General features: G+C 35.1%; 1 long non-coding RNA gene across 5 annotated transcripts in view; it reads right to left on the bottom strand.

Annotated features, from left to right (window-relative positions):
* Nucleotides 1-2,743: 2,743 nt before the first annotated feature.
* Nucleotides 2,744-13,763, bottom strand: part of LOC138918809 (uncharacterized) — a 93,705-nt gene continuing 82,685 nt past the window's right edge. For all 5 annotated transcript variants that reach the window (XR_011428579.1, XR_011428581.1, XR_011428583.1 and 2 more), the window contains 2 exons: nt 9,142-9,246; nt 2,744-5,980 (listed from right to left, as the gene is read on the bottom strand). This is a non-coding gene — a long non-coding RNA (uncharacterized lncRNA). The remainder of the gene's footprint in view (nt 5,981-9,141; nt 9,247-13,763) is intronic.

Consider the following 13,763-nt stretch of genomic DNA (forward strand, 5'->3'; position numbering starts at 1 on the left):
CATGTATTTCATATTTGCTTCATTTTTGAAAAATCTTAAAATTATAATCAGTGTTCTTATTAGAGTAGTTAACTCATCTCAAGCAATGTACCACATAATTTTTTTTGTCTGCATATTGATATTTATAATTTTATGTTTTAATATTCAAGTTTATCTAATGAGTAATTTAAAAGTCTTCCTCAGATTATTTTGAAGTAATTAGGATACCAAACATAAATAAATAATATTGATTAAGGAAGGGAAATTGGATTCAAGTGTCAATTTTTATGTGTCTGAATGCCGTTTGAAGTTAATCCTCCCTATTGACAGCAGTTTTACTGCTATGATATTCTTAGTATAAGATAAGGCGAGAAAATATTTAAAGGCATGTAAGTTGGTTTATGGACTGAGACTGGTTGGATTAAGAATATTCTTTTTGTTTTTGTGTTACTTTGGGCAACTTATTACGAACAATATTATTTAAAAACTCATCTGTAACTATTTACGCTAGGCTTGTGTACATCAGCAATTTAAGCACTTAAAGTAGATTTAAAAGACTCTAACTCTGTTCATCCTGCTTAATTGAGTGGATGTGATTATATCACATCCTGTGAGATAGACCTGTGAGGTAATGAAGGAAACAATTTGAAGTACTGTGACTCCAGATCCTAGACTCATGATGGCACTGACAATCCATGCTCCACAAGAGTCCCCGGATTGAGTGTGGGTCCTACTTGGTCGAGGTCCTCTCAACAGCAGTTAGTAAACTGTATCTAAATCTTTGGTTCGTCTGCTCCACTCAGTGGTGGCTTCAATACACATGGTCAAGCTCATGCTTCTTTCCATCAGCTCTAAGGGCCAGTGAGTCATTGCTCTTTCATTACTCCTGCAACAAAGTTAGGAAAACAAATAGGTCTCCTTTCCTGCAGTCGATATACAACCAATTTGGGATAAGTAGCGAAGGGACAGGGTCTAAAGACATTAAGCTCGCACAACCTCACTTTGAGCTCTACGTCAGTAGGCCATGACAAAAACTATTCGTTGTTCTGGGAACTTCATGGTCTCCCACCTCAGGATAGATTCCCTGTCACTTTGGGATATTCTCCAGAGAATGTTGGCATTGTCGAAGGGGATTCCCACCTTTTCTCCAGTGCTCTATGCCTAGAAAAGTGTCACAATTTAGACTTTTTACCTTGTGCGCTTTTTTGATATTTCTGATTCTAAGGTGAGCAGGTACATTATGATTTCTTCCTCCCACTTATAACTTCCCACCAGGAATCAACAAAGAATATGAATAAAACAACCAAATCATTCATATTTTCCATTGTTCTTTGGTATAGGCATCAAAAAGCTTTCTTTAGTCTCTCTTATTTAAAGATGTTATAACAACAAGAAGGAAGTAGACTGGATACATTAATCACTGATCGAAAGAGAGATGCTCTGAAGAGAGGATGTACAAATATGGGACTTTGTGTGAAAGAAAAATAAGCTTTTATTGGGGAAAATTTTTCTATGATAGTTCCACATGTCTTGTGACAGTTTTTGCTCTGTTCTGTCTTTTCATGGATGTTTGTATAGCAAACAGCCTTGGAAGACGGCAGTAGTCTCTCCCCATGGGCAGAGGGCAGATTTGTTTACTGACCAACACAGTAAAGATAATAACTGCCTCTGCAGGGAGGGTTAGTTGGGGTTAGTGGTCTTCTTTGAAAGATGAGCGCTTTCCTAAACTGAGGGTTCCTCAGCTGTGACATGAACCCATTGCATCCACAGCATGCACGTGTGCCCTTGTGGGCAAAGAGAACCCATGTGAACCTGAAGCTCATGTGCCTGCTGTGCTGTGAGCACTAATGTCCTTTGTTTCTGACACAGAAATAATTGTCCTTGTATGTACCTGTGACCTCCTAACTGGTTAGTTTGAAAATAGGGTAAAATCTCAGACGCTTGACAGTTGTTGACAATGTTTATGGGTTAAGCTACTGATATTTCAGGCTTTGCTTATTTCTTCAACCTGTCAAGCCTGTCTATCACTCACAGAGATCTTAACTCTGAAGTTGAACTCATTTTTGTTTCCCCAAACCATCCTCTCTTCAGATGTTTCCTATTCCAGTACATATTACTATGGATTACCCAGAGCAGAAACTTGAGAGTGACCAGCCTCCACTTCAATCAATTATGGTCTTATTCTTGCCACTGCATCCCCAAACCAGCTCACTTTTACTCTTCACTTATAGTATTATTTTCCTCTCATCTATTCCTGAACCACAAAAAAATTTCAAAACGGAGATCTAATTATGTCAAGTCCTAATTTAAAACCTCTTACTGGTTTCCTAGTGACCTTAGGTAAAATCAAAATACTTCAATTTGGCTTCCAGTATTGCTGTTTCTACACTTGACCTTTATGTCCAGCCCCACCTCTTGTTCCTCTCTTTCATGAACTCTATGCTCCAGTGCAACTTCTTTGACTCTCGTGTGTTTTATTTTACCCCAAATCACCTGGCCCTGCTGTTCCCTTGGTCTGTAACATTTCGTTTTTTATTCTTCATCTGCTTAAAAAGGATGCAAACAACACAGAAATTGAAGAATCCTCCTTTCTCACCAGGGAATACAAATAGATAATGTCAATACAGCCTAATTAGCAGTAACGTTTCTAGAATTAATGCATTCTGAAATTTGCTTCACAAATTCATAGAAATTCATTTCCTCAAAACAAGCATCAATTTATAATATTTAGAAACCAAAAAAAAATCACACTATACTAAGCTGATGCGATAAGCATTTCTGTTCATGTATAAGTTTGTGTATTTTATGAATTCCTAGCGGTGAGGGTACAATTAATTTTGAAAGATAAATAAAATTATGATTTGTTAATATCTCTTCAATCATAGGCAATGCTAAATTAACATATAACTAATTATGATTGGCTCTATTAAACTTAAGGCATTATTTCTAAAATTAATTATAGGTATACTTCGACACATTTTAAATCAGGACTGGGGGCCAAGTTCTTACATATATTATCTTGTTGAATCCTGATAATATTGACATGGGTGGATGCTATTATTAACTCATTTTACAGATGAAATAACTGAGGTTTAGAGAGGTTAACTTGCCTGTGTCTTTTAGCCAGATGACATAAACAGAGTATAAACCTTGGTCTCAAAATCCCAGAGTAAGCCTCTTTACTAGACAGGTTCAACTGCATGCTATTAGCAAAGTGAAAATGGAAATATACAGTGCCCTCTTTGAAACAGTGGCAAATGTAATGAGTGAAACCGGGCTGCTTGTTTATCTGGAATTCTAATATCACTGTTATCTTGGCCACTTGGCTTCCACACATGTGAAGGTATCTACAGGTGAATATGGATATCTGATTAAAAGAAAAATCCTTCTATAGTGAATTGTTTCACTAATATTACTAAGCAGGAAAACTGAACTAGAGTATGGGTTTCACATGGTGTTTCATCTAAATCTCTTCAGTTCCAAATCCTCAGTTCCTCAGGCTGTGGGGCTGTTCCATCACCACACTGCACTTTGCCCTGTGGTGAGTTCTGCCTGGACTATCCCGAAAACTCTGTAAGACTAAAATCTTAGGTGATAACACCTATCTGAAAACATATGTTCACTTTGGAGCCAAGACCAAATTATGCAAAGAAATACTTTGAGTGGAAATATAATTATTTAGAGAATATTCATCTGTTAAGCATCAGGCTTTGTGATGTTATTGAAATTACTAATCCTGGAGGATGAAGATACTGTCTTGTTGCTAAAAATATTGCAACTAGATAATTAGGATTAATTCTTTACTTTGCAAAACTCATAAGGAGACTTTCAACTGCAAAGCTACTATGACTTGCAAAATTCTTACAAGTATTTTCAAAGAGAAAATTAATTCATATTATGTTACATATGCAGCTTGCTGACATATGTTCTGAGAAATCATTAAAACAATAATACATATGATTAAATTTATATTAAAGACTATTATAAAAATTGCAATTTACAGAATTCATATTTATTATAGAAAGGTATATGTTGAGTGATTACTACAAGAGGCAATAAAGAGTAGAGATTTGAAATAAAAACTCTAAAATTAGACCACGTAGTCCACCTAGGCAATACTACTTCCTTGCTGTGTGATTTGACAAGCTACTTAATCTCGTTATGCTTTGGCTTTCTCATATATAAAAGGTAGATGATCATAATACCTATTCCATAGATTTTTGTGAGAATCAGTGAGCTAGTACATGTAAAGAGTTACAGAAATACTTGTAATGTAGTTAGATATTTTCATGTGCCAGATACTGTGCTGAAGATACATATATACAGTAGCTCACTCACTTTACTTAACGTACTTAAACTGTTATGTGAGATATACTGTTATTCTCATTACATAGTGTGAGGAAACCAAGGTGTAGTGAGGTTCATGGACACATTACTTTCTATTCTCCATTATAATCAGAACTTTATGAACTAAGATTTAAACAAAACACAACAAAATTGCCCTGAATCTTTCTAAATGGCTTAGCATTGATTCTTGATTCTTGATAATAATAATAATAATTATTGCCTGCCTTATTAATTCAGTTTTGTGTGGTTTGCTTTTTCTCTTTCTTTTTCTTCCTTTCTCTCCTTTCTCATTTTCTTTGGAGTCACATGGCACTACTGATGTTGACCAAACCTCTGTCTTCATACCCCATGGGATTTCTAAACCCATCTTTGCTACTGTAAATTTATTTTGAACTCATATGCAAAACATTACCTTTATCCCTGTTAAACTTTTTCATGTTCTAAATACTTTATTACTAATTACTAAATACTAATACTTTGTTACTTAGCTTGTCAAAAATATCTTATAGTTTTGCTCTCCAGAGTATTTGTTATCTATTTCTCATAGCTTCTAGCCCTCCACACATTTTCCTATTGCTAGAAGCTGGTCAACACTAGCTTCCTAGGTGGTAATTAACATCTAGCCATATACATACAGCCACTGGGCACCTACTTGAAACCACCAGGAAGTCCTTTAAGTCTGAGTCTACCTTCTTCAGAGCTCACTTTTAAATATAATTTCCTTTGTGAAAAAGTCCGTAAAGTTTTAATTTAAGTCCGATTCTCCTGACCCTTACTTTTCTGTGATAACACAACAAACACAGCAAAAGTATATGTATGTAGGATTATTTTTAAATTTTTCTCTCTTTCAGTAGAATATAAACTCCATGAAAGGAGGGACAATTACTATTTCAATTACCAATGTGTTCTTAAATTTTAGTAGAGAGCTTGAAGTGAATTAAAAATTAAATAAATATTAAATTAACCAGTGGAGTCCATAGATAGATATGAACACAAAGCTATGCTTTAAGGGATATATCTGGATATGTATATATGTATGCGAATGTATATGTATACATATATACTCATATACATATGTGAGCATGTATACATGTATGCATATGTACGTGTGTGTGTATAAAAGTTCTTTTTCCATGAATTTGTAAGTGCTAATAGTTGTTCAGTTAAAAAAGACATTCTCTCAACTCTATTCAAAAATTCTTCTACATCTACAGCTTTAGCTTTATGGATGTGGAACTGGAAAGGTCGTTTCTGAGGAATCCACCCTTGTTGTTTCAGTAAGTCTCTCAGTATGTAAAGACCTGAGTTCCAGTGTTGATCCTGAGTGCCTCCAATTAGCCCAGCACGTTCCCTGTAGAAAATGCTATCAAGGTGAATCACTAGGAATAAATAGTAAACCATTTCTGCCTCACTGCAGTAGCTTTGCGCTGAAGCCTTCCGTAGCTTCCCTTGATGCTAGGTCCAATGCCAGGTGGAAGGAATTCCAAGATTATCCTCATGCCTTTGTCACACTTTCTGTTGGATACTTTTTCTTTAATGAAAGAATCTATATATATGAAACATTTCTTTTTTGAGAGTTTATATCTGTGAATTTTTGAGCCACTATTTATGGTTGTGTTCTTTCTCTGTTAGATTTCTTCTTCCTGGATTTAATCTATGAAAATATAAGCAGAAGACATTCATAAATACTATGAAAGTCACCAAATTCATTTTCACACATAAAATTCTCTATTTTATCAGGGAGTTCATTCTTCCTTGACATAAATTTCCCATTGTGATAATCTCTTGGTTCCACCAAGCCAAGTAAATCTAGCTCTTTTTCCTTCTCAGCTGTATCTCACCCTTCTAGTCTCTTATTTTTTTTTAAGCATGGCCGGAAGGGGGAAGATATTTTTTATTTTAAAGAAATATTTTTATCTTGTATTTGAAATGCTCTTATTGGTGAATGTGTTGTTTGTGTGGGTGTGTACAATCTTTGAAATCACATGTGTGACTTCATCTAGAACAGAAGTCTGAAAGTTTCTCTTAAAGGGTTAGATAGTAATTATTTTATACTTGTGGGACATAATATCTCTCTTGTAACTACTCAATTCTGCCCTTCTGGGTGTGACAAAACCCATAAATGAGGCATAAACAAATATACATGAATATATTCCAATAAGACTTTACTGGTAGCCTGTGGGCTATAGTTTGCCAATCCATGTTCTAGACTACTGAGAAAAATTAATATTTTCTATTTTTGCTTGATTTTTCATGGTTTCTAACTTTTGACAACAAATATATTCATATAGTGTCCAGAAATCATATCTCAAAAAATTTTAAAGATTTATTTAGTAAAAATTTTAAATATTTATTTACTAAAGAAAACGCAAATATATGTGTGTACTTATATCTACATTAAATGTACTTATCAGTTTTTGCTATATGCATACATCTCTCCTGTAATTATTAGATTAAATTACATTGAAGAGTGTATACTATTATTTTGGTGCCCTACATCATATATACATTTACTTTCAGGGTTTAGAAACACTTTAAGGAAGCAAAAACTTGAAATGTTTACTTTCTTAATAGTTTGTAGAGATCCACATTTGATTTCCGGGAAATGTTATCTTCATATCTGCACATTGTTTATTAGTGTGAAGACAAATTTACTTCTTTGATTTCTGTTATGTACTGTCTTAGTCCATTTGGGCTTCTATAACAAAATACTACAGATTGTGTAGTTTATAAACAGCTTAAGTTTATTTCTCATAGTTCTGGAGGCTGGGAAATCTGAGATCAAGGCACCAGCATGGTTGCGTTTTGGTGAGGGCCCTCTTCCTGATTTAGAGCTGATGAATTTTCACTGTGTCCTCATGTGGTAGAAAGAGCTAGAGTTCTCTCTGGAGCCTCTTTTATAAGGCACCAATCCCATTCATTAGGGCTCCACCTTATTGACTTAAGCACCTCCCAAAACTTCCACCCACCAAGCCCACCACCTTGGGCATTAAGATTTTAACATATGAATTTTGGAAGGGCACAAACATTCAGACAATAATATGTACCTTCTTGAAATATGGTAATTTGATGGAACCACCAATCCCTATGCAATGTGCTTTACCTAGTTTGATCAAAGGCATGGGAAAAAAAAGAAATGAAGGAAGAAATAAAAAAAAACTATTATGGTCATGTAGCATTGCAATGACACCCTTGACTAAAGTTTCCAAAGCATCAGCTTTTTAGTCAGATAAATAAATTTCCTTGACAGTCAGAATATTAAAGACAGCTGGTTGACAGAAATAAATAGGCACAATAAAACTGCCCTGCATCTTTAGTAAATTAATACTATTAAAGTTGAAAAATAATCCAATGTGTTGTTGGTCTTTATGTATGTCCGTACACGTTTCTATGTGTGATATTTGTTTCTGTATATGGTTACATACGTTTATATCGTGCCATTAGCTAATGACACTTTATATATCCCAGAAGCAGAAATAACACCATTTGTACATGGATCCATCCATATCTAACTGTCCAATGAAAACTGATCAAATTCAGGAAAGCAACTTTTATTGGTTTAATATGTTTTAGTAAAAGAACGATTTCAGTTTATTATCTAATATGGTATGACTCTCAGTGCCTTCTAACAGAGGTGGGTAAGTAAATTTATCCCCTGTTTACACTTCAGGATATTGAGGTCATAGTGGTTATTCGTCCTGCGCATGTTTACACAATATGTAAATAGAATGGTTGGGTTTGGAGACCATGCATTATGATTCCTGGTCTATACTCCCTGTCTATAGAAATCTGCTCTCTCTTATACAGTCATTTATAATCATCAAGTTGTGACTCAAATACCTGGATTTGTTAGATACTCCTCAAATTATTTTGCTTTGCCATGCCACAAATGAGATTTATTTTAGAATCACTTTTGATCTATATTATATTCCTATGGAACAGTCAGGACAGGTACTATTACCCAATTTTTTTTTCTGTTAAAGCTGAAGGACCAAATAGGGTACATGAGTTTCCTAATATTATGCCCTTGTTTCCAGTAGTGGAACTAGAGTTTGAGTCAGATATCTTCATTGCTAGTGTCTTAGTTATGCCACCAAATTATAGCCATTTGCTAATGCCAATATCAAAAATTACAGTGACTACACAAATATTATAATTTAAGATTGGTTTTCTGGGATAGAAAAAGGAAGATTTAGTCAGGTAACAAGAATTATAGTAATGATAATACTCATATAGCGCTTAATATATGCCAGGCAGTCTTCAAAGTGCTTTACCTGTTAACTCACTTAACACTTCCTAGAGTTAAAGAAATAAGGCACAGCAACTTGCCTAAAGACGAAAGCTAGTAAGTGAATAGAGCAAGGATTCATGTAGGCAATCTTACTACAGAGGCTGTGCACTTAACCAGATCACTTTTCCACCTCTTTTACTAAACGAAGCTGCATGTTAAGACAAAGTCAACATTGATGAGCAGTCAGTGGCACATATACTTATCATGAAGTCAAACAGGTGATGAGTTTAAGTTAAACAAGCCATCAAGAAACAGGTGCACTAACATTTACAAAATGATGAAATCAGAAACAGTAAAAACGTAGATGTGGACAGTAATTTACGTATTAGTCATTATTTCAGAATTGTTTCACACATATTATTTCATTAGTCATGATGATGTCTCTAAGAGGGCAGCAGCTGAAGACTGTCAGTGTATGATGTTTTTGTTTTTGTTGCTGGTGGTTATATTTACAATTTTAAAAACTATATTTAAACCCTAATTCTTTATCCATCTGCTTCAGATATCGTCGTTTGACCTGTTACCTTTCCGAGACGGTATTAGTGTCCATACATTCCCCTCCAGACCTCTCTTTATATCTCCAGCTAGGTCTTCTGGACGTTGTCTGCTTGGTTCTGAATACTTGAAATCTAGTAAATAGATTTTATAATTTTATTCTTTTATAACTGTTATTCACTGAAGAACCAAATATTATAATTGCAACTATGGAGAAAAAAGCAATTGAAAGAAAATATTTCAAACATCAAGGTCAAATGAATTTTAATCTCTCAACATTCCATTCAACTTATCAAAATCATGCTACCAAAGACCATGTTTTTCTTAAGAAAAATATTTTCTCTGAATTTTTAATGGACTCTTTCTTTTTTTCTTGTGAAAGAGATGTCAGATGACTGACTTCTGTTGCCTGTCATTTAATCATACAATTGTTAAATACCCTAACTTAGCTAGATTGTTTTCTAGGCATGTTTGTGCCTATTATGATAAAACATTATTTTACTACACATATCTAATGAATCTGCACTTTTGAAGATCCCTTGTTTTTCTTTCTTGTATTTCTAGATTTTTCATTATACTAAATGGAATTCTCAACTATTTTTATAAATAATAATGTTAAAAACCATAAGTTTTTTGGGTCCAAATATATCTAAAAATGTCTTTATTTTTCTCTTACTTTTGACTGATAGTTTTGTTAAGTGGTAGAATTTTTTCAGTTGAAAATTATTTTCCCTCACATTTTTTATTTATTTATTTTTTTTGAGAAAGATTAGCCCTGAGCTAACATCTGTGCCCATCTTCCTCTATTTTATATGTGGGACACTTGCCACAGCATGACTTGATAGGCAATACGTAGGTCCGTGCCTGGGATCAGAACTGGCACATCCCAGGCCACCAAGGTGGAGCACGTGAATTTAACTGCTACACCACTGGGCCAGCCCCTCCTTCAGATTTTTCACAATTCCATTTCTGTTTTTAACATTTGGGCTTGCTGCTGAGAAGGCTAAAGATTTTGTATCATCTCACATTTTCTTACTTTTCTGAAGTTTTATGAGTTATATATGGGTATTTTTTAGTACTGTTAGGTCCATATTAGTCCCTTTCGATCTGAAGATTTGTGTCTTTCTTCAGTTCAAATGCTTTTTTCTTTAACAATTTATGTATCTACATGTTCTCTGTTCTCTTTTTCTGGAAGTCTTAAAAAACAGATATTAAATATAAAAATATGCATGGTTTCTTTATTGTCTCCTTAGAGTTGAATGAGAGTTTTGACTATTTTGGTGTGTTGTATTAACTGGCAACGTTAACTTTAGGGTGCAGAGAGAAAGAGCAGGCAGGTAGAACGGATCACTTTAAGAAATACGTAGAGAAGCTGGTAGCTACACTGAAGCACGAGGTCCCACATGCAGTGTATTGGTTTCCTAGGGCTGCCATAACCAATCACTACAAACCTGATGGCTCAAAACTGCAGACATTTATTCTCTTACAGTTCTGGAGGTCAGAATCAAGGTGTCAGCAGGGCCACGCTTCCTCCCAAGTCTCTAGAGACAAATCCTTCCTTGCTTCTTCCAGCTTCCGGTGGCTCCAGGCATTACTTGACTTGAGGCAGCATGATTCTAATCTCTGCCTCCAGCTTCACATGGCCTTCTCCTCTGTGTCTATGTCACAAATCCCCCTCTTCTTTTTCTTATAAGAATACTGGTCATTGGATTTAGGACCCAACTGAAATCCAGGATGATCTCATCTTGAGATCTTTAATTAATTACATCTGCAAAGACTCTATTACCAAATAAGGTCACTTTCACAGGTACTGGGAGTTAGGACTTGGATATATCTTTTTGGAATACAAAATTCAACTCACTATGTCTGACATCCTGTCCCTTTGCACGCAGGTCTCAGATTCTTCAGAATAGTCCTCCAGTTTTAGCCTGAGTAAAAATAATGCTCTATACTCCCCAACATGCGGGCCGTAAGACTGGAGCCCCTCAGAGATTCTGTTCTAAATATATGTTCATGCTCAACTAAAGTCTTATTTTATCTAAGCCTTAGCTGTGGATATTTCTATTCTAGTTTCTTCATAAATATATCTGTACTGGTTTCTCTCTCCGTAGGGTTTATTAATGTATCTGATCCAGGTGTTCTGCTTCTGGCAGTGCTGGAATTGCTTGCTTCAAATTAACCATACTACTGAGAACAACTAGAAAAGTTGGACAAAAAAAATTATGTTTGAAGGCATCAAGGTGATCCCAAAGTGCTGAGGATCCACAGTGCCAAGACAGAGGAATAGGGGAAGACCAGAGAGATAAAACCCGCAAGAATGTTGATTTTCTTCTCAAAACATTTGCTGATTCCACAGATACCCTCTGAGAGGCTGAAAGACTAAGAAGGATTCACAGGTCTCACAGGGTTCCGAGGGTGAGAATTGCAGATTGAGGTTCATTGAGGAAGAGAGACCCTGCTAAACAGCCCCAGGAATTTGATGGGGACTCCAAATGACTACAAATTATTAGGAGTCAGAGTGCATGAAGCTCAGTGCAAGCCATCTGCCCATGATTAGATCAAGGCGATTTGGGTTTGCTAGTGCCCCTAGCCTAGCTGAATTTCAGAAGCAGAAGTGATCACCAAATAGAACTTTAGATAATCTCTATAATTTTAAAATAAAATATCTAGTACTCACTCAAAGGTAATCCATCATACAGTACATAAGATTTAAGTGAGAGCAAAAGGAAAATCAGAAAATTTAATCAGAAGCACAAGAAATTTAAAAAATCGTGTTATCAAACATTTGAAATCATCTGAGGTTAATGTGCAAAATGATTACAAACAACAAGATTTTAAAATTTGGCATAGAACTGGGAGCTCTAATGAAGATTCAAATAGAAATTTTAGCTTAAAAAATACGACAAAAAATAAATGAAAAAACTCCTTGGGTGAGGTTGGCAGCAGAACAGACACAGATAAAAAAAGAACTGGAGAAGTACACATTGTCAGAAGAAAACATTCGAACTTCAGCCTTGTATATTCTTGAGGAAGGCTCTGAGACAGACTTCAGTGTTCAAGACGTTTGTTTGGGAGTTCTCATGAGATCAAGACCTTTGGGAAGGAGGGCAAGGAAACACAACAGGGCAAAGTAGGAAATTGGTTTTGGATTCAGGCTCAACAACTTTAGCTCACCCCATGATGGTTTCTAAAACAGTTCGTCACTGCTGTCTCATGTTAGACCATAACGTCCAGGACTTCCTATCTCTACGCTGATTAGTCACTGGATGTGGATGTTCTCTCACTCTCCCCCCTGCCCCCACCAAATGGTGTGATCTTAGCTGAGGTGGGTCTCTGTGACTGAGGCAATTCCTCGGGGCACCAACAGCTGAGAGGGCCCAGCAACAGTTAGTTGTTATGTTTGATTAATCAGTAAATGCTTTTTAAAGAGATTTAAATAATAAGAAAAATATCTTACATATATTTACCCACATAATTGCCATTTCTGGTACTCTTCATTTTTTGTGTAGATTCCTTTTGAAAATCTGGTGTCACTTTTCTTTGCATGATGGACTTCTTTTAATAGTTTACTGGTGAACACTTCTTTCAGCATTTGTATTTCTGAAAATTTCTTCCTATGGCTTTATTTTTTAAGGATATTTTTACTGGGAATATAATTCTAGATTGACTTTCTTATTTTTGTTTTTCCAGTACTTTGAAGAAGTTGTGCCTCTGCTTTCTGACTTGCATTCTTTCTAGTGTATGATCTTTATCTCTGTTCTTCAGTACCTAATGTGTCTTTTCTCTGACTCCTTTTAAGATTTCCTTTTTATCACTGCTTTTGTGAAATTTGAGTTTGATGTGCCTTGGTGTAGTTTTGTTGTGTTTCTTGTGCTTGGGCTTCTTTGGGCTTTTTGGGTTGCTGTATTTATTGCTTTCATCCAATTTTAAAAGCAGAAAATTTCAGCTATTATTTTTTTCAAATATTTTTTCTGTCCCACTTCTCTCTCCTTGCTTTTAAGTATTCCTGTTGCATGTATATAGGCTGCTTGTAGTTGTCCTACAGCACACTGTTGTTCTGTTCTTTTTCTTCCTCTTCTTCAATTTTTTTGTCTTTTATTTTTCTGTATCTCAGCTTGTGTAGTTTTTTAGCTATATTTTCAAGTTCACTAATCTTTTCTTCTGAAATACCTAATATGACATTAATTACATAATTTGTAGTTTTTATCTCAGATGCTATAGTTTCCATCTGTAAAAGTTTGGTTTAGATTTCTACAAAAATGTGTAACGTGTTTCCACTTAACGTCTTCAGTATTTCCTCTAGCATTTAAATATGTGGAATGCAAGTACAATTATTATTTTAGTGCCCTTATCTGTGAATTCAAACATCTGTATCAATTCTGGGTTGGTTTCAATTGACTGATTTTTCTCACCATTATTGGTTATGTTTTCTTTCTTCTTTGCATACTTGTTATTTTATTGATGCCATATATTGTCATTTCACAGTTTTAGAAGCTGGATACATATGTATGGTTTTAAATATTTATGAAATTTGTTCTAAGGTGCAGTTAAGCTACTTGGAAACTGTTGTTTTTTTGCTGAGGAAGATTAGCCCTGAGCTAACATCTGTTGCCAATCTTTCTCTTTTTTTGCTTCAGGAAGATTAGCCCTG

The sequence above is a fragment of the Equus caballus genome, chromosome 18, assembly GCF_041296265.1.
Source record: "Equus caballus isolate H_3958 breed thoroughbred chromosome 18, TB-T2T, whole genome shotgun sequence".
In the NCBI taxonomy this organism is placed as follows: Eukaryota; Metazoa; Chordata; class Mammalia; order Perissodactyla; family Equidae; genus Equus; species Equus caballus.